Below are 22630 nucleotides of genomic sequence, written 5' to 3'. Positions count from 1 at the left end.
TTTGATTATTTCCAGCCATCTACTCCTTTTTCGTGTGTCTGCTTCTTCTATTTCTAGGGTTTTTAGGTGAGCCATTAAGTTGCTTGAATGTGCTGTCTCGAATTTTTTCTTGAAGGCACTTAGTGCTATGAACTTTCCTCTTAACACTGCTTTCATTGTGTCCCACAAGTTTGGGTATGTTGTGTCTTCATTATCATTGAGCTCTAGGAAGACTTTAATTTCTTTCTTTATTTCTTCCCTGACCCAGCTGTAATTTAGAAGCAAGTTGTTCAGTTTCCATGTGTGTGTGTAGGCTTTTTGCTATTTCTGTTTTTGTTGAGGTCCAGCTTTACTCCATGGTGATCAGACAGCATACAGGGGATTATTGCAATCTTCTTGTATCTGTTGAGGCTCACTTTGTGAACAATTATATGGTCTATTTTGGAGAAGGTTCCATGAGTTGCCGAGAAGAAGGTAAATTCTTTTGTGTTTGGGTATAAGGTTCTGTAAATGTCTGTCAGGTCCATGTGATTCATGACCTCTGTTAGAGACACTGTTTCTTTGTTTAATTTCTGTTTTGTTGACTCGTCCTTTGTTGAGAGTGGGGTGATGACGTCTCCTACCATTAATGTGTGGGGATCTATGTGTGGTTCAAATGTTATCAATATCTCTTTTACAAATGTGGATGCCCTTGTATTTGGGGCATAGATGTTCAGGATTGTGATGTCTTCTTGGTGGAGTTTTTCCCTTGATGAGTATGAAGTGTCCTTCCCCATCTCTTTTGATTAATTGGTTGAAAGTCTATTTTATCAGCTATTAGAATGTCTACTCCTGTTTGCTCATTGGCTCCATTTGCTTGGAAAGCTGTCTTCCAACCCTTTACCCTCAGGTAATGTCTATCATTGTGACTTAGGTGAGTTTCTTGTATGCAACAGATTGCTGGGTTTTGTTTATGCATACATTCTGTTAGTCTGTGTCTTTTTATTTGAGAATTCAGTCCATTGATGTTGAGAGAGATTAATGCCCAGTGGCTGTTAGATCCTTTTTTTTTTTTTTTTCTGTTGCCTGTGGTCATAAGATTGTGTGTTTGTTTGCTTTTTGTTTTACTTTAATGAGGTTAATTATTTCCTGTGTTTTCTTGAAAATAGCTAGTTTTCTTGGGTTGTATTTTCACTTCTAGTGTCTTCTGTAATGTTGGATTTGTGTGTAGGTATTGTTGAAATTTATTTTTGTTATTGAATATCTTGTTTTTCTCCGTCTATGAGGACTGAGAGTTTTGCTGGGTATAGTAGCCTGGGCTGACATCTGTGTTCTCTTAGGGTCTGCATGATAACTGTTCAGGCCCTTCTGTCTTTCATAGTCTCTGTTGAGAAGTCAGGTGTGATTCTAATGGGTTTGGCATTTTATGTTACTTGGCCTTTTTCCCTTGCAGCTTTTAGTATCTTTTCTTTGTTCTGTATAGTTACTGTTTTGATTATTATGTGGGAGGATTTTCTTCTCTAGTCTAATTTATTGGGTATTCTGTAGACTTCTTGAATTCTTATTTGTCTCTCTTATAAGTGAGTATATACCATGTGTGTCCTTTTTCTTCTGGGGTACCTCACTCAGGATGATCTTTTCTAGTTCCCACCATTTGCCTGCACATTTAATGATTTCCTTGTTTGTAATTGCTGAGTAGTATTCCATTGTGTAAATGTACCACCATTTCTGTATCCATTTCTCTGTTGAGGGGCATTTTTGTTGTTTCCACGTTCTGGCTATAATTAAGAAAGCTGCTATGAACATGGTTGAGCAAATATCCTTATTGTATACTTGAACATATTTTGAATATATGCCTAGGAGTGGTTTAGCTCGATCTTGAGGAAGTGCTATTCCTAATTGTCCGAGAAAGTACCATATTTATTTCCAAGGTGGTTGTACAAGTTTACATTCCCACCAGCAATGGAGGAGGGTTCCCCTTTCTCCACATCCTCTTCAGCATGCACTGTCATTTGAGTTTTTGATCTTAGCCATTGTAATGTGTGTTAGGTGAAATCTCAGCATTGTTTTGATTTGGATTCCCTGATGACTAAGGACGCTGAACATTTCTTTAAGTGTTTCTCTTCCATTATATATTCCTCTACAACAAATTCTCTGTTCAGCTCTGTACTTTATTTTTTAATTGGATTACTTGATTTGTTGCCTTTTAACTTCTTTAGTTCTTTATATATTCTGGATATTAGACTTCTGTCAGATATTGTGTTAATGAAGATCCTTTCCCAGTCTGTAGGCTGTCCTTTTGTTCTGATGACAATGTCCTTGGCTTTACAGAAGTTTTCAGTTTCATGAGGTCCCTTTTATTACTTGTTGATCTTAGAGCCTGTGCTGTTGGTGTTCTGTTCAGGAAGTTGTCTCCTGTGCCAATGAGTTGTAGGGTCTTCCGCACTTTTTTCCTCCAACCAATTTAGTGTGTGTGGTTTTATGTTGAGGTGTTTGATATACTTGGACTTTAGTTTTCTTCAGGGTGATAAGTATGGATCTATTTTTATTTTTCTACATATAGACATCTAGTTAGACCAACACCATTTGTTGAAGATGCTGCCTTTTTTTTCCATTGTAGGGTTTGGCATCTTTTTCAAAAATTAAGTATCTGTAGGTGTGTGGGTTTACTTCTGTGTCTTCTGTTCGATTCTATTGATCCACCATTCTGTGTCTATGCCAGTACCTTGCATTTTTTATTACTATTGCTCTGTAGCACAGCTGGAGATCAGGGATGGAGATACTGCTAGCTCTTCTGTTGTTGTATGAGATCGTTTTGGCAATTCTGGGTTTCTTGTTATTCCATATGTAATTGAGAAATTTTCTTTCAAGGTCTGTAAGAATTGTGTTGGAATTTTGATGGTAATTACATGAATCTGTAGATTTCTTTTGGCAGGATGACCATTTTCAGTATGTTAATCCTACCAATCCATGAGCATGGGAGATCTTTCCATCTTTTGATATCTTCATAAATTTCTTTCTTTAGAGACTTCAATTTTGTTTTAAACAAGTTTTTCACTTTCTTGGTTAGAGTCACACCAAAGTACTTTATGTTATTAGTGGCTGTTTTTTTTTTATTCCCTAATTTTTTTCTCGGCCCTTTTCTGTTGGGTATACGCGAGGGCTTTTGATTCTTTTGAGTTAATGTTGAATTCAGCTATTTTGCTGAAGGTGTTTGTCAACTGTAGGAGTTCCCTGGTAGAATTTTTGGGGTTGCTCACGTATACTATCATATCATCTGCAAATAGTGATACTTTGACTTCTTCCTTTCCAATTTGTATCCCCTTGATCTCCTTTAGTTGTCTTACTGCTCTAGCTAGGTCTTCAAGTACTATGGTGAAGAGATATGGAGAGAGTTGGCAGCCTTGCCTTGTCTCTGATTTCAGTGGGATTGCTTTAAATTTCTGTGTGTTTAGTTTGATGTTGGCTATAGTCTTGATGTATATTGTCTTTAATATGTTTAGGTATGTGTCTTGTTTTCCTGAACTCTCCAAGACTTTAAACATTTTATGGATTTTGGATTTTGTCAAATGTTTTTTTGGCATCTAAGGAGATGATCATGTGGATTTTCTCCTTCATTTTGTTTATATGGTGGATTACATTGATGGATTTCTGTGTATTGAACCAACCCTGCATGCCTGGGATGAAGCCTATTTGGTCATGATGGATGGTGTCTTTTATATGTTCTTGGATTCAGTTCACAAATATTTTATTGAGTATTTTTGCATCAATGTTCATAAGAGAGATAGTTCTGCAGTTCTTTTTTTTTGTTGGGTCTTGGTTTGGTTTAGGTATCAAGGTGACTGGCTTCATAGAATGACTCTGGTAATGTTCCTTCTGTTTCCATTTTGTGGAATAGTTTGAAAGGAATTGGAGTTAGCTCTTTGTAGGTATGGTAGAATTTTCCGATGAAACTATCTTACCCTGGGCTTTGGTTGTTTTTTTTTTTTTTTTTTTTTTTTTTTGAAGGGAGACTTCTGATGACTGCTTCTATTTCCTTGGGGGATATAGGACTATTCAATCTTTTTACGTGATATTGATTTAAATTTGGTAAATGGAATCTATCAAGAAAATTGTCCATTTAATTTATATTTTCAAATTTTGTGGCATATAGGCTTTTGTAGTAAGACCTAATGATTATTTGGATTTCACTCAGAGTCTGTTGTTCTGACCCCGTTTCTTTTTTTTAACTTTTATTAATTACACTTTATTTACTTTGTATCCCCCCATAAACCTCTCCCTCCTCCCCTCCCAATCCCACCTTCCCTCCCCATTCTTCACGCATGGCCCTCCCCAAATCCACTGAGAGAGGAGGTCCCCCTCTCCTTCCTTCTGATATTAGTCTATCAGATATCATCAAGCATAGCTGCACTGTCATTGCTTGTGGCCTGGTAAGGCTGTTCCCACCTCAGGGGGAGGTGATCAAAGAGCAGACCAATCAGTTTATGTCAGAGGCAGTCCCTCTTCCCATTATTATTTAAAACACCTGGACACTGAACTGCCATGGGCTACATCTGTGCAGGGATTCTAGGTTATCTCCATGTATAGCACTTGGTTGGAGTATGAGTCTCTGGAAAGACCTCTGTGTTCAAATTTCTGTTTCTGTTACTCTCCTTGTGGAGTTCCTGTCCTCTACAGCTCTTACTATTTCTCACTTGTTTCATAAGATTCCATGAACACTGCCCAACAGTTGGCCCTAAGTCTCAGCATCTACTTTGATAGTCTGCAGGGCAGAGCCTTTCAGAGGCCCTCTGTGGCAGGTTCCTAACTTTCTTCCTCTTTTCTTCTTCTTCTGATGTCCATCTGTTTTGCCTTTCAGGATGGGGATTGATCATTTTAGTCAGGATCCTCCCTCTTGAATAGTTTCTTTAGATGTACAGATTTTAGTAGGTTTATCCTATATTATATGTCTATATGAGTGAGTATATAGTGTGTGTGTATTTCTGCTTCTGGGACAGCTCACTCAGGATGATCCTTTCCAGTTCCCACCATTTACCTGCAAATTTCATCATTTCCATATTTTTCATTGCTGAGTAATATTCCATTGTGTAGATGTACCACAGTTTCTGCATCCATTCTTCAGTTGAGGGGCATCTGGGTTGTTTCCAGCTTCTGGCTATTACAAACAAAGCTGCTACAAACATGGTTGAGCAAATATCCTTATTGTGTACTTGAACCTGTTTTGGATATATACCTAGGAGGGGTATGGCTGGGTCTTGAGGAAGCACTATTCCTAGTTGTCTGACAAAGTGCCAGATTTCTTTCCAGAGTGGTTGTACAAGTTTACATTCCCATCAGCAGTGAAGGAGGGTTCCCCTTTCTCCGCAGCCTGTCCAGCATGTGTTGTCACTTGAGTTTTTGATCTTGGCTATTCTGATGGGTGTAACATGAAATCTCAGGGTCATTTTGATTTGCATTTCCCTAATGGCTCATGAGGTTGAACATTTCTTTAAGTGTTTCTCTGCCATTGGATATTACTCTACAGAGAATTCTCTCTTTAGCTCCATTCCCCAGTTTTTAATTGGATTACTAGGTTTGTTGCATTTCAGCTTCTTTAGTTCTTAATATATATTGGACATTAGCCCTCTGTCAGATAAAGGGTTGGTGAAGATTCTTTCCCAATCTGTAGGCAATCGTTTTCTTTTGATTACAGTGTCCTTTGCTTTACAGAATCTTTTAAGTTTCATGAGGTCCAATTTATTGATTGTTGCTCTTAGAACCTGTGCTGTAGGTGTTCTGTTCAGGAAGTTTTCTCCTGTACCAATGAGTTCTAGGGTCTTCCCCACTTTTTCTTCTAACCGATTTAATGTGTCCGGTTTTATGTTGAGGTATTTGATCCACTTGGACTTTAGTTTTGGGTCATGTGCTAAGTATGGTACTATTTCTATTTTTCTACATGTAGACATCCAGTTAGATCAGCACCATTTGTTGAAAATGCTATCTTGTTTTCCATTGTATGGTTTTGGCGTCTTTGTCAAAGATCAGGTGTCCATAAGTTTGAGGGTTTATTTATGGGTCTTCTATTCAGTTCCATTGCTCCCCCATTTTGTTTCTAAGCCAATACCATACAGTGTTTATTACATTTGCTCTATTGAATAGCTTAAGATCAGCGATGGAGATACCTCCAGAAGTTCTTTTATTGTAGAGGATTGTTTTAACAATTCTCGGTTTCTTGTTATTCCTTATGAAGTTGAGAATTTTTCTTTCCAGGTCTGTAAAGAATTGTGTTGGTAATTTGATGGGGATGACATTGAATCTGGAGATTGCTTTTGCTAAGAGGGCCATTTTTCCTATGTTAATCCTGCCAAGCCATGAGCATGGGAGATCTTTTCCTCTTCTGATATCTTCTTCTAATTCTTTCTTCAGAGACTTGAATTTTTTTTCATATAAGTCTTTGACTTGCTTGGTTAGGGTTACAACAAGGTACTTTATGTCATGTGTGGCTATTGTGAAGGGTGTTGTTTCCCTAATTTCTTTCTCAGCCCTTTTGTCTTTTGTATACAGGAGGGCTACTGATTCTTTTGGAGTCAATTTTGTATCCAGCCACTTTGCTGAAGGTGTTTATCAGCTGTAGGAGTTATCTGGTAGAATTTTTGGCGTCACTCGGGTATACTATCATATCATCTGCAAAATGTGATAATTTGATTTCTTCCTTTCCAATTTGTATTCCCTTGATCTCCTTCACCTGTCTTATTGCTCTAGCAAGGACTTCTGGAACAAGGTTGAAGAGATATGGAGAGAATGGGCAGCCTTGCCTTGTTCCTGATTTCAGTGGAATTGCTTTAAATTTCTCTTCATTTAATTTGATGTTGGCTATAGACTTGCTATATATTGCCTTTACTATGTTTTGATATGTGCCTTGTATCCCTGATCTCTCCAATACTTTAAACATGCTTGGATGTTGCATTTTGTCAAATGCTTTTTCAGCATCTAAAGAGATTATCATGTGTGTGTTTTTTTCATTTTGTTAATATGGTGCATCACATTGATGGATTTCCATATTTGAACCACCCCTGCATACCTGAGATGCAGTATATTTGGTCAGAGTTGATGATATCTTTGATATGTTCTTGTATTTGGTTTGCAAGTATTTTGTTGAGTATTTTTGCATCAATGTTCATAAGGGAGATTGGCCTAAAATTCTCTTTCTTCATTGGGTCTTTGTGAGGTTTAGGTACCAAAGTGACTGTGGCTTCATAGAATGAGTTTGGTAGTGTTCCTTCTGTTTCTATTTTGTGGAATAGTCTGAAGAGAACTGGAGTTAGCTCTTCGTGGAAGGTCTGGTAGAATTCTGCAATGAAACCATCTCGTCCTGGGCTTTTTGTGGATGGGAGACTTTTGATGACTGCTTCTATTTCCTTGGGGAATATAGGACTATTTAATTGATTTTCTTGGTCTTCATTCATTGAAATCGATCAAGAAAATTGACCATTTTATTTAGATTTTCAAATTTTGTGGCATAAAGACTTTTGACGTAAGTCCTAATGATTATTTGGATTTCCTCAGTGTCTGTAGATATGTCCCCCTTTTCATTTCTGATTTTGCTGATTTGGATAGTTTCTCTCTGCCTTTTACTTACTTTGCCTAAGGGTTTGTCTATATTGTTTATTTTCTCAAAGGTCCAGCTCTTTTTTCCCTTTTGAATTTGGGGGAAAAGTTCTGTAAAACTTTATAAGATCCATTTGATTTAGGACCTCTGTGTCTTTATTTCCCTATTTAGCTTTTGTCTAGGTGGTCTATGTCTTGGTGAGAGTGGAGTGTTGAAGTCTCCCACTATTAAGGTGTTGCAATCAGTGTGCAATTTAAGCGTTAATAGTGTTTCATTTACAAATGCAGATGTTCTGGTATTTGGGGCATAGATGTTCAGAATTGTGATGTCCTCCTGGTGGATTTTTTCTTTGATGAGAATGAAGTCCCCCTCTTCATCTTTTTTTATAATTTTGGTTTAAAGTCTATTTTATTAGATATTAGGATAGCTACCCAAGCTTGTTTTCTTGGTCCATTTGCTTGGAAAGCATTTTTTCAGCCATTTACTCTGAGGTAGTGTTTATCTTTGTTGCCGAGGTGTGTTTCTTGGATGCAGGACAATGTTGGATCCTGTTTCTGCATCCATTCTCTTAATCTGTGTCTTTTTATTGGAGAGTTGAGTCAGTTGATGTTGATAGATAATAGTGAACAATGAATGTTAATTTCTTTTTTTGTGTGTGGATTTGGTGGTGTTACTGTGTTTCATTGTTTGTTTTCTTAATTTTTTTTTTTGTTGTGAATTTATTTGTATCCTATGTTTTCTTGGGTGTAGTTGTTTTCATTGGATTCGAATTTTCCTTCTAGTATTTTCTGTAGGTCTGGGTTGCTGTGTAGATAATGTTTAAGTTTTGTTTAAGTTTTAAGATATTGTCATGGAATATTTTGTTTTCTCTATATATGTTGATTGAAAGCTTTGTTGGGTATAGTAGTCTGGGTTGGCATCTGTGGTCCCTTAAAGTCTGCATGACATCTTCCTAGGCCCTTCTGACTTTCAGAGTTTCTGCTGAGAAGTCTGGTATGATTCTGATAGTTCTACTTTTATATGCTTCTTGGCCTTTTTCCCTTACTGCTTTTAATATTTTTTTCCTTTTTTCTGTAGATTTAATGTTTTGACTATGATATAATGTGAGGAGTTTCTTTTCTGGTCTACTCTATTTGTTAATCTGTAGGCCTCTTGTATGTTTATGGACATCTCTTTCTTTAAGCTGGGAAAATTTTCTATGATTTTCTTGAAAATATTTTCTGGACCTTGGAGCCATAATGTTCTTTTTTATCTATTCCTATTATTCATAGATTTTGTCTTTTCATGGTGTCCTTGATTTCTTGGATGTTCTGTGTTCATAATTTTTCAGATTTTACTTTTTCTTTGAGAGAAGAATCAATTTCTGCAAGTGAATCTTCAGCACCTGAGATTCTCTCTTCCATCTCTTTCATTCTATTGGGGATGCTTAACTTTGTGGTTCCTGATCTTTTCTCTGAGTTGTTCTTTAGCTCCAGGGCTTTCTCTGCTTGTGTTTTCTTTATTGATTCCAACTTTTACTTGGAAGTAAGTTGCCTTTATTTTTTTTTTCAAAGACTATATGCCATTCTTATTTTTTTTAATTTCATTTTTCTTTTTAGTTACATTTTGTTAACTCTGTGTCCCCACTATATCCCGCTCCCTCATTTCTTCCCCAACCCCATACTCACTCCATGGTCTCCTCCCTACCCCTTTCCAAGTCCACTGATAGGGAAGGACCTCCTCCCCTTTCATTTGACCCTGTTTTATCAGGTATCTTCAGGGCTGGCTGTAGAGTCCTCCTCTGTGACCTAACAGGACTGCTCCTCCTGTGGGGGGGGGGTTCAAGGAGCCTGACCTTGAGATCCTGTTAGAAATAGTCCTTGTTCCCCTTGCTTTGGAAAACTATTTGGTTACTGAGCTACCACGGGCCACATCCAAGCAGAAGTTCTAGGTTATATTCATAGATGGTCCTTGGATGAGTGTCAGTCTCAGAAAAGACCCTGTGCCCGGATATATTTGGTCCTTGTAGAGCTCCTATCCTTTCCATATCATACTAACTCCCTTTTTTTCATAAGATTCCCTTCACTCTGCTGAGGGTTTGGTTATGAGTCTTAGTGTCTGCTTTGAAACACTGCTAGGTAGAGTCTTTCAAATGCCTTTTGTGGTAGATTCCTGTCATACCTTAAATGCACATCCCATTTGTCTTTCTAAATGAGGATTGATCATCCATGCCCCTGTCCACTTTCTTGATTATCTTCTTTAGGTGTGGAAATTTCATTATGTTTATCATATCTTGTAGGTCTATATAAGTGAGTATATACCATGTTTGTCTTTCTCCTTCTGAAATACTTCACTCAGAATGATCTTTTCTAGATCGCACCACTTGCCTACAAATTTCATGATTTCCTCCTTTTTGTTTGCTTAGTAGTATTCCATTGTGTAAAAATACCACATTTTCTGTATCCATTCCTCCATTGATGGACATCTGGGTTGTTTCCAAGTTCTGGCTATTACAAATAAAGCTGCTACAAACATGGTTGAACAAATGCCCTTGTTGTGTACTTGAGCAAATTTTGGGTATATACCTAGGAGTGGTATAGCTGAGTCTTGAGGTAGCACTACTCCTAATTGTCTGAGAAAGCGCCAGATTGACTTCCCAAGTGGTTGTACCAGTTTACATTCCCACCAGCAATGGAGGAGGGTTCCCCTTTCTCCACAACCTTTCCAGCATGTGTTATCACTTGAGTTTTTCATCTTGGCCATTCTGGTGGGTATAAGGTAAAATCTCAGGGTCATTTTGATTTGCATTTCCCTAATGGCTAATGAGTTTGAACATTTCTTTAAGTGTTTCTCTGACATTCGATGTTCCTCTTTTGAGAATTCTCTGTTTAGCTCCATTCCCCATTTTTTAATGGGATTACTTGGTTTGTTGCTTTTCTGCTTCTTTAGTTCTTTATATATACTGGATATTAGCCCTCTGTCAGATAAAGGGTTGGTGAAGATTCTTTCCCAATCTGTAGGCTGTCATTTTGTTTTGATGACAGTGTCCTTTGCTTTATAGAAGCTTTTCAGTTTCATGAGGTTCTATTTATTGATTGTTGCTCTTAGAGCCTGTGTTGTTGGTGTTCTGTTCAGGAAGTTGTCTCCTGTGCCAAGGAGTTCTAGGCTGTTCCTCACTTTTTCTTCTAACAGATTTAGAGTATCTGGTTTTATGTTGAGGTCTTTGATACACTTGGACTTTAGTTTTGTGCAAGGTGATAAATATGGATCTATTTTCATTTTTCTGCATGTAGACATACAGTTGGACCAGCACCATTTGTTGAAGATGCTGTCTTTTTTCTATTGAATGGATTTGGCTTCTTTGTCAAATATCGAGTATTCATAGGTGTGTGGTTTTATTTCTGGGTCTTCTATGTGGTTCCATTGATCCTCCTTTCTGTTTCCATGCCAATACCATGCAGTTTTTATTACTGTTGCCCTGTAGTACAGCTTGAGATCAGGGATGGAGATACCTCCAGATGATCTGTTGTTGAACAGGATCGTTTTGGAGATTCTGGGTTTTTTGTTTCTCCATATGAAGCTGAGAATCTTTTTTTCAAGGTCTGTAAAGAATTGAGTTGGTATTTTGATGGGAATTGCATTGAATCTGTAGATTGCTTTTGGCAGTATGGGCATTTTCACAATGTTAATCCTACCAATCCATGAGCACAGGAGATCTTTCCATCTTCTGATATCTTCTTCGATTTCTTTCTTCAGAGACTTGAATTTTTTTCTCAAACAAGTCTTTCACTTGCTTGGTTAGAGTCACACCAAGGTACTTTATGTTATTAGTGGCTATTGTGAAGGGTATTGTTTCCCTAATTTCTTTCTCACCCTTTTTGTCTTTGGTATACAGGAGGGCTTATGATTTTTTTTTTTTGAGTTGATTTTGTATCCTGCCACTTTGCTGAAGGTGTTTATCAGCTGAAGGAGTTCTCTGGTTGAATTTTTGGGTCGCCCATATATACTATCATATCATCTGCAAATAGTGACACTTTGACCTCTTCCTTTCAGATTTCTATCCCCTTGATCTTTTTTAGTTGTCTTATTGCTCTGGCTAGGACTTCAAGTACTATGTTGAAGAGATATGGAGACTATGGGCAGCCTTGTCTTGTCCCTGATTTCAATGGGATTGATTTAAGTTTCTCTCCATTGAGTTTGATGTTAGCTATAGGCTTGCTGTATATTGCCTTTACTATCTTTAGGCATGTGCCTTGTATCCCTGATCTCTCCAAGACTTTAAACATGAAAGGGTGTTGGACTTTGTCAAATGCTTTTTCAGCATCTAAGGAGATGATCGTGTGGTTTTTCTCCTTCAGTTTGTTTATGTGGTGGATTACATTGATGGATTTCCATATGTTGAACCACCCTTGCATGCCTGGAATGAATCCTACTTGGTCATGGTGGATGATATCTTTGATATGTTGTTGGATTCAGTTTGCAAGTATTTTATTGAGTATTTTTGCATAAATGTTCATAAGGTAGATAGGTCTGAAGTTCTCTTTTTTTGTTGGATCTTTGTGTGGTTTAGGTATCAAGGTGACTGTGGTGTCATATAATGAGTTTGGTAGGGTTCTTTCTGTTTCTATTTTGTTGAATAGTTTGAGGAAAATTGGAGTTAGCACTTCTTTGAAGGTCTTGTAGAATTCTGCACTGAAGCCATCTGGCCCAGGAATTTTTTTGGACGGGAGACTGTTAATGACTGCTTCAATTTCCTTGGGAGTTATAGGGCTATTCAGTCTTTCTACATGATCTTGACTTAGTTTTGGTAGATGGAATCTGTCAAGAAAATTATCCATTTCATTTAGATTTTCAAATTTTGTGGCCTATAGGCTTTTGTAGTATGACCTAATAATTGTTTGGATTTCCTCAGTGTCTGTGGTTATGTCCCCATTTTCATTTCTGATTTTGCTGATTTGGAAAGTTTCTCTCTGCTTTTCAGTTTGGCTAAGTGTTTGTCTATCTTGTTGATTTTCTCAAAGAACCAGCTTTTTGTTTCATTGATTCTTTGGATAGTTTTATTTGTTTCTAATTGATTCATTTCAGCCCTTAGTTTGATTATTTCCAGCTGTCTGCTCCTCTTGGGTGTATCTGCTTCTTTTTTTTTTTTTCTAGGTTTTTCAGTTGGGCCATGAAGTTGTTTGTACGTGATATTACAAATTTCTTCTTGTAGGCACTTAGTGCTATAAATTTTCCTCTGAGCACTGCTTTCAATGTGTCCCATAAATTTGGGTATGTTGTGCCTTCCTTTTCATTGAATTCTAGGAAGACTTTAATTTCTTTCTTTATTTCTTCCTTAACCCAGCTGTTATTGAGTAACAAGTTGTGCGTGTCGGCTTTTTGTTGTTTCTGTTGTTGTTGAGGTCGATCTTTAGTCCATGGTGGTCAGATAGTATACAAGGGATTATTTCAATCCTTTTGTATCTGTTGAGGCTTGCTTTGTGGCCCACTATATGGTCTATTTTGGAAAAGGTTCCATGCGGTGCTGAAAAGAGGGTGTACTCTTTTGAGTTTGGGTGAAATGATCTGTAGACGTCTATTAGGTCCATTTGATTTAGGGATTCTGTTAGTGCTTTTATTTCCCTATTTGGTGTCTGTCTAGTTGATCTGTCCCTTGGTGAGAGTGGAATGTTGAAGTCTCCCACTATTAAGGTATTAGGATCAATGTATGATTTGAGATTTAATAATGTTTCATTTACAAATGTAGGTGCTCTTGTATTTGGGGCATAGATATTCAAGATTGTGATGTCCTCTTGGTGGATTTTTCCTTTGATGAGAATATAGTGGCCCTCCTTATCTTTTTTGATTAACTTGGGTTGAAAGTCTATTTTATTAGATATTAGGATGGGTACTCCAGCTCTTTTTTCTGGAACCATTTGCTTAAAAAACAGTTTTCTAGCCCTTTACTCTGAGGTAGTGTTTATCTTTGTTACATAGGTGTGTGACTTGAATGCAACAGAATGTTGGATCCTGTTTCCGTAACCATTCTGTTAGCCTGTGTCTTTTTATTGGTGAGTTGAGTCCACTGATATTGATAGATAATAGTGACCAATGCATGTTAGTTCCTTTTGTAATGGAGTCGGTGATCTAACCCTGTTTCATTGCTTGTTTTCTTTTCCTCTTGGTTGGGATATTATCTGTATGCCCTGTTTTCTTGGGTGAATTTGTTTTCATTGGATTGGAGTTTTCCTTCTAGTATCTTCTGTAGGGTTGGTTTGCTGTGTAGATATTGCGTAAATTTAGTTTTGTCAGGAAAATTTCATGTTCTCCATCTATGTTGATTGAAAGCTTTGTAGGGTATAGTAGTCTGGGTTGACATTTGTGATCTCTTAGAGTCTCCATGATACTTGCCCAGGCCCTTATGGCTTTCATAGTTTCTGATGAGAAGTCTGGTGTGATTCTGATAGGTCTACCTTCATATGTTACTTGGCCTTTTTCCCTTGCTGCTTTTAATATCTTTTCTTTGTTCTGTATATTTAGTGTTTTGACTATGATGTGACGTGATGTGTTTCTTTTCTGGTCTAGTCTATATGGAGTTCTGTAGGCCTCTTGTATATTTATGGACATCTCTTTCTTTAAGTTGGGAAAATTTTCTTCTATGATTTTCTTGAAAATATTTTCTGGACCTTAGAGCCTGGAGTCTTCTTTTTCATGAATTCCTATTATTCTTAGATTTTTTCTTTTCATAGCATCCTTGATTTCTTGGATATTTTGTGATTGGAACTTTTCTGATTTTACTTTTTTTCTTTGAGAGAAGTATCAATTTCTGCAAGTGTGTCTTCAGCTCCAGAGATTCTCTCTTCCATCTCTTGTATTCTGTTGGTGATGCTTACTTTTGTGGTTCCTGATCTTTTCTCCAAGTTCTCCAGCTCAAGGGTTTTCTCATTTTGTGTTTTCTTTATTGATTCTAATTCTGTTTTCGTGCCTTGCACCATTTCTTTCATGTGTTTGAATTTGGATTCCTGTCTCTCTATGATGGCCTCTATTTCTTTGTTCATTTACTTTTTATATGCCACTAATTTTTCCTCTACTTGTGTATCTATTTGTTTGGCTCTGCTTGCCTGTGTTTCTTTAAGGATTTTGTTTATTTCTTCTTTCTTTACTTTCAATTGACTGGCCAACTCTTTGAAAGATTTGTTCATTTCCTCCTTATGAGTCTCAAATAATTGGGCAAGCATGGCTTTAAAATCATTTTCCTGTGCTTCTGATGAATTGGAGTATTCATCGATTTTGGGGTTTGCTGGTGAAGTCATGATGTGCTGATTTATGTTGGAAGTGTTCTTTTGCCTACCCTTGGCCATTGGTTTATCTGAAACCTTCCCTGATTGTTTTTGGATTCTGCAGATCAGACTGATACTGTCTCTCTCTGGCGTCTGGAGAGTTCTTCAGGAAGCTGAGAACTCTCAGTGTGTGCTGAGGACTAGCTGTACCTGTGGGAGAAATGTATGCAGGAGCAAACGGTGCAAATGCAAGCATTCATGCGTGTGTTTGTGTGTGTGTGTGTGTGTGTGTGTGTGTAAGTGTGCGTGGACGTGTGTCTCGAGGGACAGAGTAATGGCTAATGTTGAACCCTTGAGTGTGTGGGAGGGGCTCTGCCCTGTAAATGTTGCAGGCGCTAGTGATGATAGCAGCACAATTTCTGGATTAACTGCATTAGCTCCTCAATTACACCCACAGAGCAGGAACTTCAATGTCCCTAGTGCCCCTCTGTTTCCCAAAGTGGGTATGTGGGTGGGAGGGGGTTCGATGCCTGGCTTCTGTTTTAGAAGGACCCAGGATCTGGGGATCTGCAGATTCTTAAGGTTGCACTCACTTCCAGGCAGGTCACTTGGCAGAAATCGGGATATCCGGGCTCTCTGCTCTCTGGTTTGGCCCTGCTTCTTTGATGTGCTCTGCCAGTTCTGTGCTGCTGTCACTGCCAGGTTCTGTGGTCTTGCAGCAGCTGGAGATTTCAGGGTGATCATGTCAGTAGGAATCAGAGTAACCAGGCTCTTTGTTCTCTGGTTTGGCCCTGGTTAGTCTTAAACTGGAGGGCTGTTGTGCCCTGCCAGCTCAGTGCTTCTCCACAGCCAAGTTAGAAAGTCCTGCTGTAACTGGAGACTGGTAGCTAGTCCTGATGCTTTCTGGGAAGTCCTGGGGTCTCTTCACTGTGCTCTCCAAGACTGGGAAGCCCAGCGCCTGGTGTGTCTAGGTTATATGATGTTTCTGCCTGGTTTTGGTGAGTATATAGCATATTCTCTGTCACTGTGGTATTGGAAGGGCCATACCATCAGTGATGGCGATCCTGTGGAGCTAGTGTGTTGTCTAGCAGACTTGGGACCTGGGAGGATAGTGCAGCCACCGCGCAAATCTGGGACTCCAGGACACGTACTGCTGGCCTTTGCCTGACACTAAAGGCCTTGGGGCTCCGTCTCAGCGGCTGTATACCCCAGGCAGTTAGTTCTGCACTGAGAAAGACCAGCCAGCTGTAATGAGGAGTAGGGCGGTCTGGGGGAGGGGAGTGCCGCAAGATCAAAGGATCGTTTCTCTCCTTCCCCAGACAAGTCCCCAGGTGACCTGAGACCAAAGTTTTCACCTCCTGCGATGTTCCCTGTTGTTTAGAAAGCCTCACCGTTGTTTTCCTGGGTTAGAGGTCCTTCCATTCACCAACTCAGAAGTTTAGGTATTCCACTGCTCAGAAACTGTGTGTGCTAGTCACCATCTTGGCTCCGCCCAGATCCTTTTTTTTTTTTAAACCTATTAGACCAGGTCTCTGTATGTAGTCCTGGCTATTTGGACCTTGTTATATAGACTAGGTTGGCTTTGAACTCACAGAGATCATTGTGCCTTCAGAGTATTGGCATTATTAATGACTTGTGATACCATGCCTGGCTAGTTTTCAATTTTCTCCTTCTTTTTATTGTTCCTCTTCTTCTTGTTCTTCTTCTTCCTTCTCCTCCACCTTAATTTCTGACTGTTAACTATTCTGTTTCTTTTGTAGACAGATTTCAAGCATCTAGAAGTTCAAGATTTTTTCCAGACAGGCTTTCTTTATATAGATTTTCTTGGAACTTGCTTTGTAGACCACAGTAGCCTCAAATTCAGAGATCCACCTGCCTCTGCTTCCAGAGTATGGGGATTAAAGACATGCATCACCATACATGGCTTAGAAGTTCAGAATTTTAAGGAATTGTAGAGACCAGGCCAGATACTTTGTAGTACATTTACTCATGTTTCACATTCTTCCCAAATGGTTGTTCTCTTGGAGAATCTGATATGCAAAGTAAAGTAACGTGAAAATGCACTCAGTGGCAGAAATGAAACTTGGACTCAGTTCTAAATTTTAAGGCCAGTAATCTTTTTATTTATCCACATGTAGGTGAATATTTTAATAATATAGTGGGTAAGTCTGTGCAGTGAAGCCTACTAAAGATAAGACTGGAATTAGCATGTCATCTGTGGATAAAGGTTTTTGCTGTCAAGGCTGACAACTTGAATTTGATCCCTGGATCTCATACAGAGGAAGAAGAGAACCAAGCTCCTCCAAGTTGTCTTCTGATTTCCACATGTGCATACATACACACACACACACACACACACACACACACAGAGTATTAATAAAGAGTGGAATAAGCAAGTTAGCGTCATAGTAAAGGATAGGAATGAAGCAAAGGTGATAGATGGAATTTGAAGAGGAGTAACATTTTGGTAGCAATCTCGGTTTTAGAAAATTGTTAAAAAGTATTGCAATTTACAAGATTGACAAAGATAATATTAAAAATCAAAATAAAGTATATTGAAGGAATTCTGAAGGCATACCAAACCAGGCACTCAAAAAACATTGCTGCTTATTCTTTTTCATAGTATAGTTAGAGAACTAAAAGAACTCTGAGTTTTTTGTTAGACAATCTTAAAATAACTTGAGTACTTTTCAAGGATCTCTATAGCAGGTACGCTTGTGGTATCACCTACTTCCATCTTAATTACTGAGAGTTTGATTAGACATGGACAATGGAAATTCCATGAACTGCATAGTCTTTACTGAGAGATAGAGAATGGGAACAGTGTTTCTTCTGTCTTGTTTTAATAATTTTTAAAATCTATTTTTATAATTTTTAATTGTGTATAATATGTTTGTGACTGTATTTGGGTATATACACATGGGTGCAGGTGTCTACAGATACGTGAAGCCATAAGCATCGAATTCTCTGGAGCTGGGTTTTAGGTGGTTGTGAGCTATGTGATGTGGGCACTGGAAACTGGGTGCTGGGAACTAAAATTGGGTTCCCTGGAAGAGCAGCAAGTTCTTTTAACTGTGGGGCTACTACTCCAGCCCACTATGGCTTTGCTTCTGTTCAGGTAGAAAATAGTCATTATATAGTCATTAAAGAGTATTTCAGTTTAGTCTTCAGGGCAGGCAGTTTGTACGTGTAAATTATTTCAGGCTTTGCCAATATTGGCTTTTGTTCTTTTACATGGATTTATGCTTGAGTCTTCATTTAATCATGTGTTATATATTTGTGATAACTGAAGACAGAAAGTTCTAATTAAAAATGAACAAATGTCAATTTCCAATTATGCAAATCATGAAATATTGTATAATATACAAATTAATGATCGTTCCCCAGATTTTGTTAAAATATCCAACTCACTCATTATTGTGTCTTTACTCCGAAGTTTTTCCTGTAAATCTGGTTCTGATGGCCCCAGTTGAACAACAGAAGATGATAATAATGTTGATACTAAGGTAATAGGCTCATTTGTGAGATTAATATTCTTGCTGTGAATTCGGTATTTGTGTTTTCTAAAGTCCACGTTTGCCTTCCTAGCATTGGTTCTTATGGAGAGTTGGTTTGGAAAAGAAACATTTTGTAGAGCTATGACTAATTTTTTTTTTTTTTACTTTCATAAATTCCAAATGACTATTGAAATACTTTAGATGTAGTGGTAGACTGAGATGGAGAGATGGTTCAATGGTTAGAAGAACTGGATGCTCTTGCTGAGGACCAGGATCTTTTCTAGCACACACAGGTGTCTCACAACCATGAGTAACTCCAGTTGGTGGGGATCCCAAGATTTCCTTACAATTCTGTGGGTACCTGGCATGCACATGGAGCATAGAATTACATGTAGGCAAATCATTCATTCACATAAAAAATAAATAAATAAAAACAATGAAAAAAAAAGCCAGACCCAGGTGTGATGGTGTGCATCTCTAATCTCAGCACTCAGCAGGCAGATCTCACTGGGTTCTAAGCCAGCCTTGTGTACATAGTGAGTTCTAGAACAGCCAGCACTACATAGAGAGACTGTGTCTCAAAACAAACAAACAAACAAAGAGCAAGCAGGGATTATTTGGTTAAATCTATATATGAGTGATTTATTTTCTTTTTCATGTGTTTGTGTGTGGTGTATATGTATGTGTGCTCACATGTGTGTTTGTGATGTATGTACACATGTGTGCACATGGGTGTAGAAGCTCATGGCTGATCTTGGGTGCCTTCCTCTATTCTGGGCCACTTCAATTTTTAATGCAGCAGCTCTTATTGAACATGGAGCTTACTTTATTTGGTTGGTTTGACTAACCAGCTTGCTCTGGGTCTCCTTAACTCCATAGGATGGGGGTTATAGATGGGCCACCATTCCTGCCTGGCTTTTCAGTGGGTCTTGGGATCTGAACATTAATGTTCACAGTTCATGGAAAGAGCTTTATTTACTTCGCTATATACATTATGATCTTTATATTAAGGAATGTGATTTTGGTAATACTCAAATGTAAATAAGTAAGTTCCAAAGTACCAGTTATTATCTTGAAATCTCATGGTTCCTTAAGATTCACAGAAGAGCATGGGCATATCTTCCTTGGAAACCCTTACGTTACTAGCATATAGGTTTTAAGAGAGCTTTTCTAAGCTGGGTGTGGCTGTAATCCCAGCACTTAGAAGGAAAAAGAAGGGGATCTCTGTGAGTTCAATGCCAGCCTGGTCTACAAAGTTAATTCAAGACAGCCAAGGCTACATAAGCCTAGACACACACACACAAACACACACATACACACACATACAGAGAGAGAGAGAGAGAGAGAGAGAGAGAGAGAGAGAGAGAGAGATTCACTAAATCTTGGGAAGTATTAGGCTAACATTGAAGACATTATGGAAATTTCAGCATTTTATAGTGTGTGTACCTGGTGCCTGTGGAAGCCAGAAATAAGTGTTGTATCTCTTGGAGTCACAGATGTCTGTGAGCCTGACCGTTTGGGTTCTTGGAACCAAACTTGGGTCTTATGGAAGAGTAGCAAGTGCTCTTAACCACTGAGCCATCTCTTAATCTCCCATTAAAATATTAAAAAACTAGTTAATTTCTTAAGCACTGAGCCACCTTTCTAGACACTCTGTTTAGTTTTCATGTTCTTGTTTATGTGGTAAAGGCATGACCTAAGTTGAACTGTATTATTAACTGGTTGGAATTGTGAGCAATTTAATATTGGCTGGTGCTTCTGTCTCTGAAAGTTCCCTCCCAAGCCCCGCCATGGGCCCCAGTTAGTTGGCTCTGTTGGTCTTATTTATGGTGCTCCTCTTCCCCCTGTGTCTTTCTATCTACCCTCCCTCCTTTTCCACAATACTGCCTACACTCTGCCCAATATTTGGCTGTGAGTTTCAGCATCTATTTTGATTTGTTGCTGGGTGAAGCCTCTCAGAGGACAGCTATGCTAGGCTCCTCTCTGCAAGCATAGCAGAGCATTGTTAATACTGTCAGGGGTTGGCTCTCAGCCATGGGGCGGGTCTCAGGTTGGGCCAGACATTGGTTGGACATTTTCTCCACCTATGCTTTATTTTTGTCCTGGCACATCTTGTAGGCAGGGTAAATTTTGGGTACAGATATTTGGCTTGGTGTTCCCCTACCTCCACTAGGAGTTCTTTCTAGTCAGAAGATAGCCTCTTCAGTCTCCATGACCCCTGCTACCAGGAGTTTCAGAGTTACCCCTATATCCTCCCGGTAGCATACCCTCTCTTAATTCTCCAGCTTGTCACAGAGATACTCTCACTCATAGTTTCTTTTCTCTCTGCAAGGCCTCTGACCTCCCTCCGTTCTCCCCAGGTCTGATCTCCACCCTCATTTTCTCCGCACTCCTTCTCCTACCCTGTTCCCTTTCTTCAGCTTTCTATTCTATTTCTTCTAAATCTCTGAGTGAGATGTAAGCATTCTCCCTTGGGTTGTCCTTGTTACTTATCTTCTTTGGGTCTGGGAATTGTAGTGTGGTTATCCTGTACCATATGGCTAAAATCTGCTTGTAAGAGTGTAAATACCGTGTGTATCTTTCTGGTTCTGGGTTACCTCACTCTGGATCTTTTCTAGTTCCATCCATTTTGCCGTCAAATTTCATGATGTCCTTGGTTTTAATAGTTAAAAAATATTCCATTGTGTGAATGTATCATGTTTCTGTATCCATTCTTCAGTGGAAGGCCATCTGGGTTCTTTCCAGTTTCTGGCTATTACGCATAAAGCTGCTATGACATAGCTGAGCAAATGTGCATGTTGTATGGTGAAGCATCTTTTTGGGTATAGGCCCAGGAGTGGTATAGCTGGGTCTTGAGGTAGAACCATTTCCTATTTTCTGAGAAAGTGCCATATTGATTTTGCAAAATGGTGTACAAGTTATCACCCCTAACATAAATGGAGGAGTGTTCCTCTTTCTCCACATCCTCACCAGCATGTGCTGTCACTTGAGTGTTTGATCTCAACCATTCTGATGGGTATAAGATGGAATCTCAGTGTTGTTTTGATTTCTATTACCCTGATTACTAAGGACACTATTTCATATGTGCTTCTCGGCCATCTGAGATTCCTCTGTTGATAGTTATCTGTTTAACTCAATACTCCATTTTAAAATTAGATTATTTGTTTTGCAGGTGTTTAATTTGTTGAGTTCTTTACATATTTTAGATATTAGCCCTTTGTTGGATATAAGGTTGGTGAAGATCTTCTCCCAATTTTGAGACAGAGTATATGTAGTTCTGGCTGTCCTCAAACATGATGTCACAGCGGAAAACAAGATGTCCTCAAACTCACAGAGATCTGTCTACCTCTGCCTCCCAGTGCTTGGATTAAAGGCATGTACCACTACGTTTGACTTCTTTTGATATATCAAAAGATCATCTAATTTACTTGTGTGTAGGGGACCATAGTTTTAATCCCATCCTTGGGAGGCAAAAGCAGACAGATTTCTGAGTTTGAGGATAGCCAAATCTGAAGAGTGAGACTCTGTAAAAAAATACTTCTTAAATTTAGCACATAGTGAAATGTTTATTCCAAATAACATTGACAAAGCTAAATTTATTATCTGATGGTTTTCTTCTCATCTAGGTCACGATAAATTATTTTCCCTTGTTTTTAAAATTATTTTCTGATGCTAGGAACTGAATTTAATATCTTTGAGGAAAGGGCTGCACCACTGAACTATGCAGCCCTGTTCTTAATGACAGGCCAGTGGGTTGTGAGTGGCTAAGCATACATGAAGAAGATAATTGTGCTATGAATTCATTTCTATCTGGTCTGTGTCTACCCTGCCCCCAACAACTTGTAAGGATGAAGTTGCTTTCAAAACCAGTCCTCCAAGACAAAAAAACATCTCAAGCCAGGAAAACAAAGCTTCTACCTGATCATCTACAAAAAACATCTCAGGAACAGAAGGGGAAGAAGAAATGTGATACAGGATACACTTCTCCACATTCAGCATGTCCTCCTATGAAAACAGACAAGCAATTCCAGCAAAGTGTTGGACTTAACAAAGTCCTCAAACACAAATTAAGGTCATTTCCTGAACTTCTGAAGAAAGAGCCACCACTTGGCATCTCTAAAGTAAAAGCACACGTAAAGGTAATTCTCTCTAAGTTAAAAAATGTCTGTCTGAGAGGAAAAGATGCACCTGGAAATGTTGTTTAAATGAAGGAAATCACATTTGTTATAATTTACCAATAAAGACTCAGGAGCCAGATGCTGGGGTGAAAACGTGCTAGCTCAGAGAGGCAGAGACAGTAACGAGCTAACCTTCCTTCTCAGCTCAGGTCTGGATGGAAAAAAGCCAAA

The sequence above is a fragment of the Meriones unguiculatus genome, chromosome 9 (genome assembly GCF_030254825.1).
Source record: "Meriones unguiculatus strain TT.TT164.6M chromosome 9, Bangor_MerUng_6.1, whole genome shotgun sequence".
Taxonomy (NCBI): domain Eukaryota; kingdom Metazoa; phylum Chordata; class Mammalia; order Rodentia; family Muridae; genus Meriones; species Meriones unguiculatus.
Note: the sequence above shows the minus strand (reverse complement) of the source record.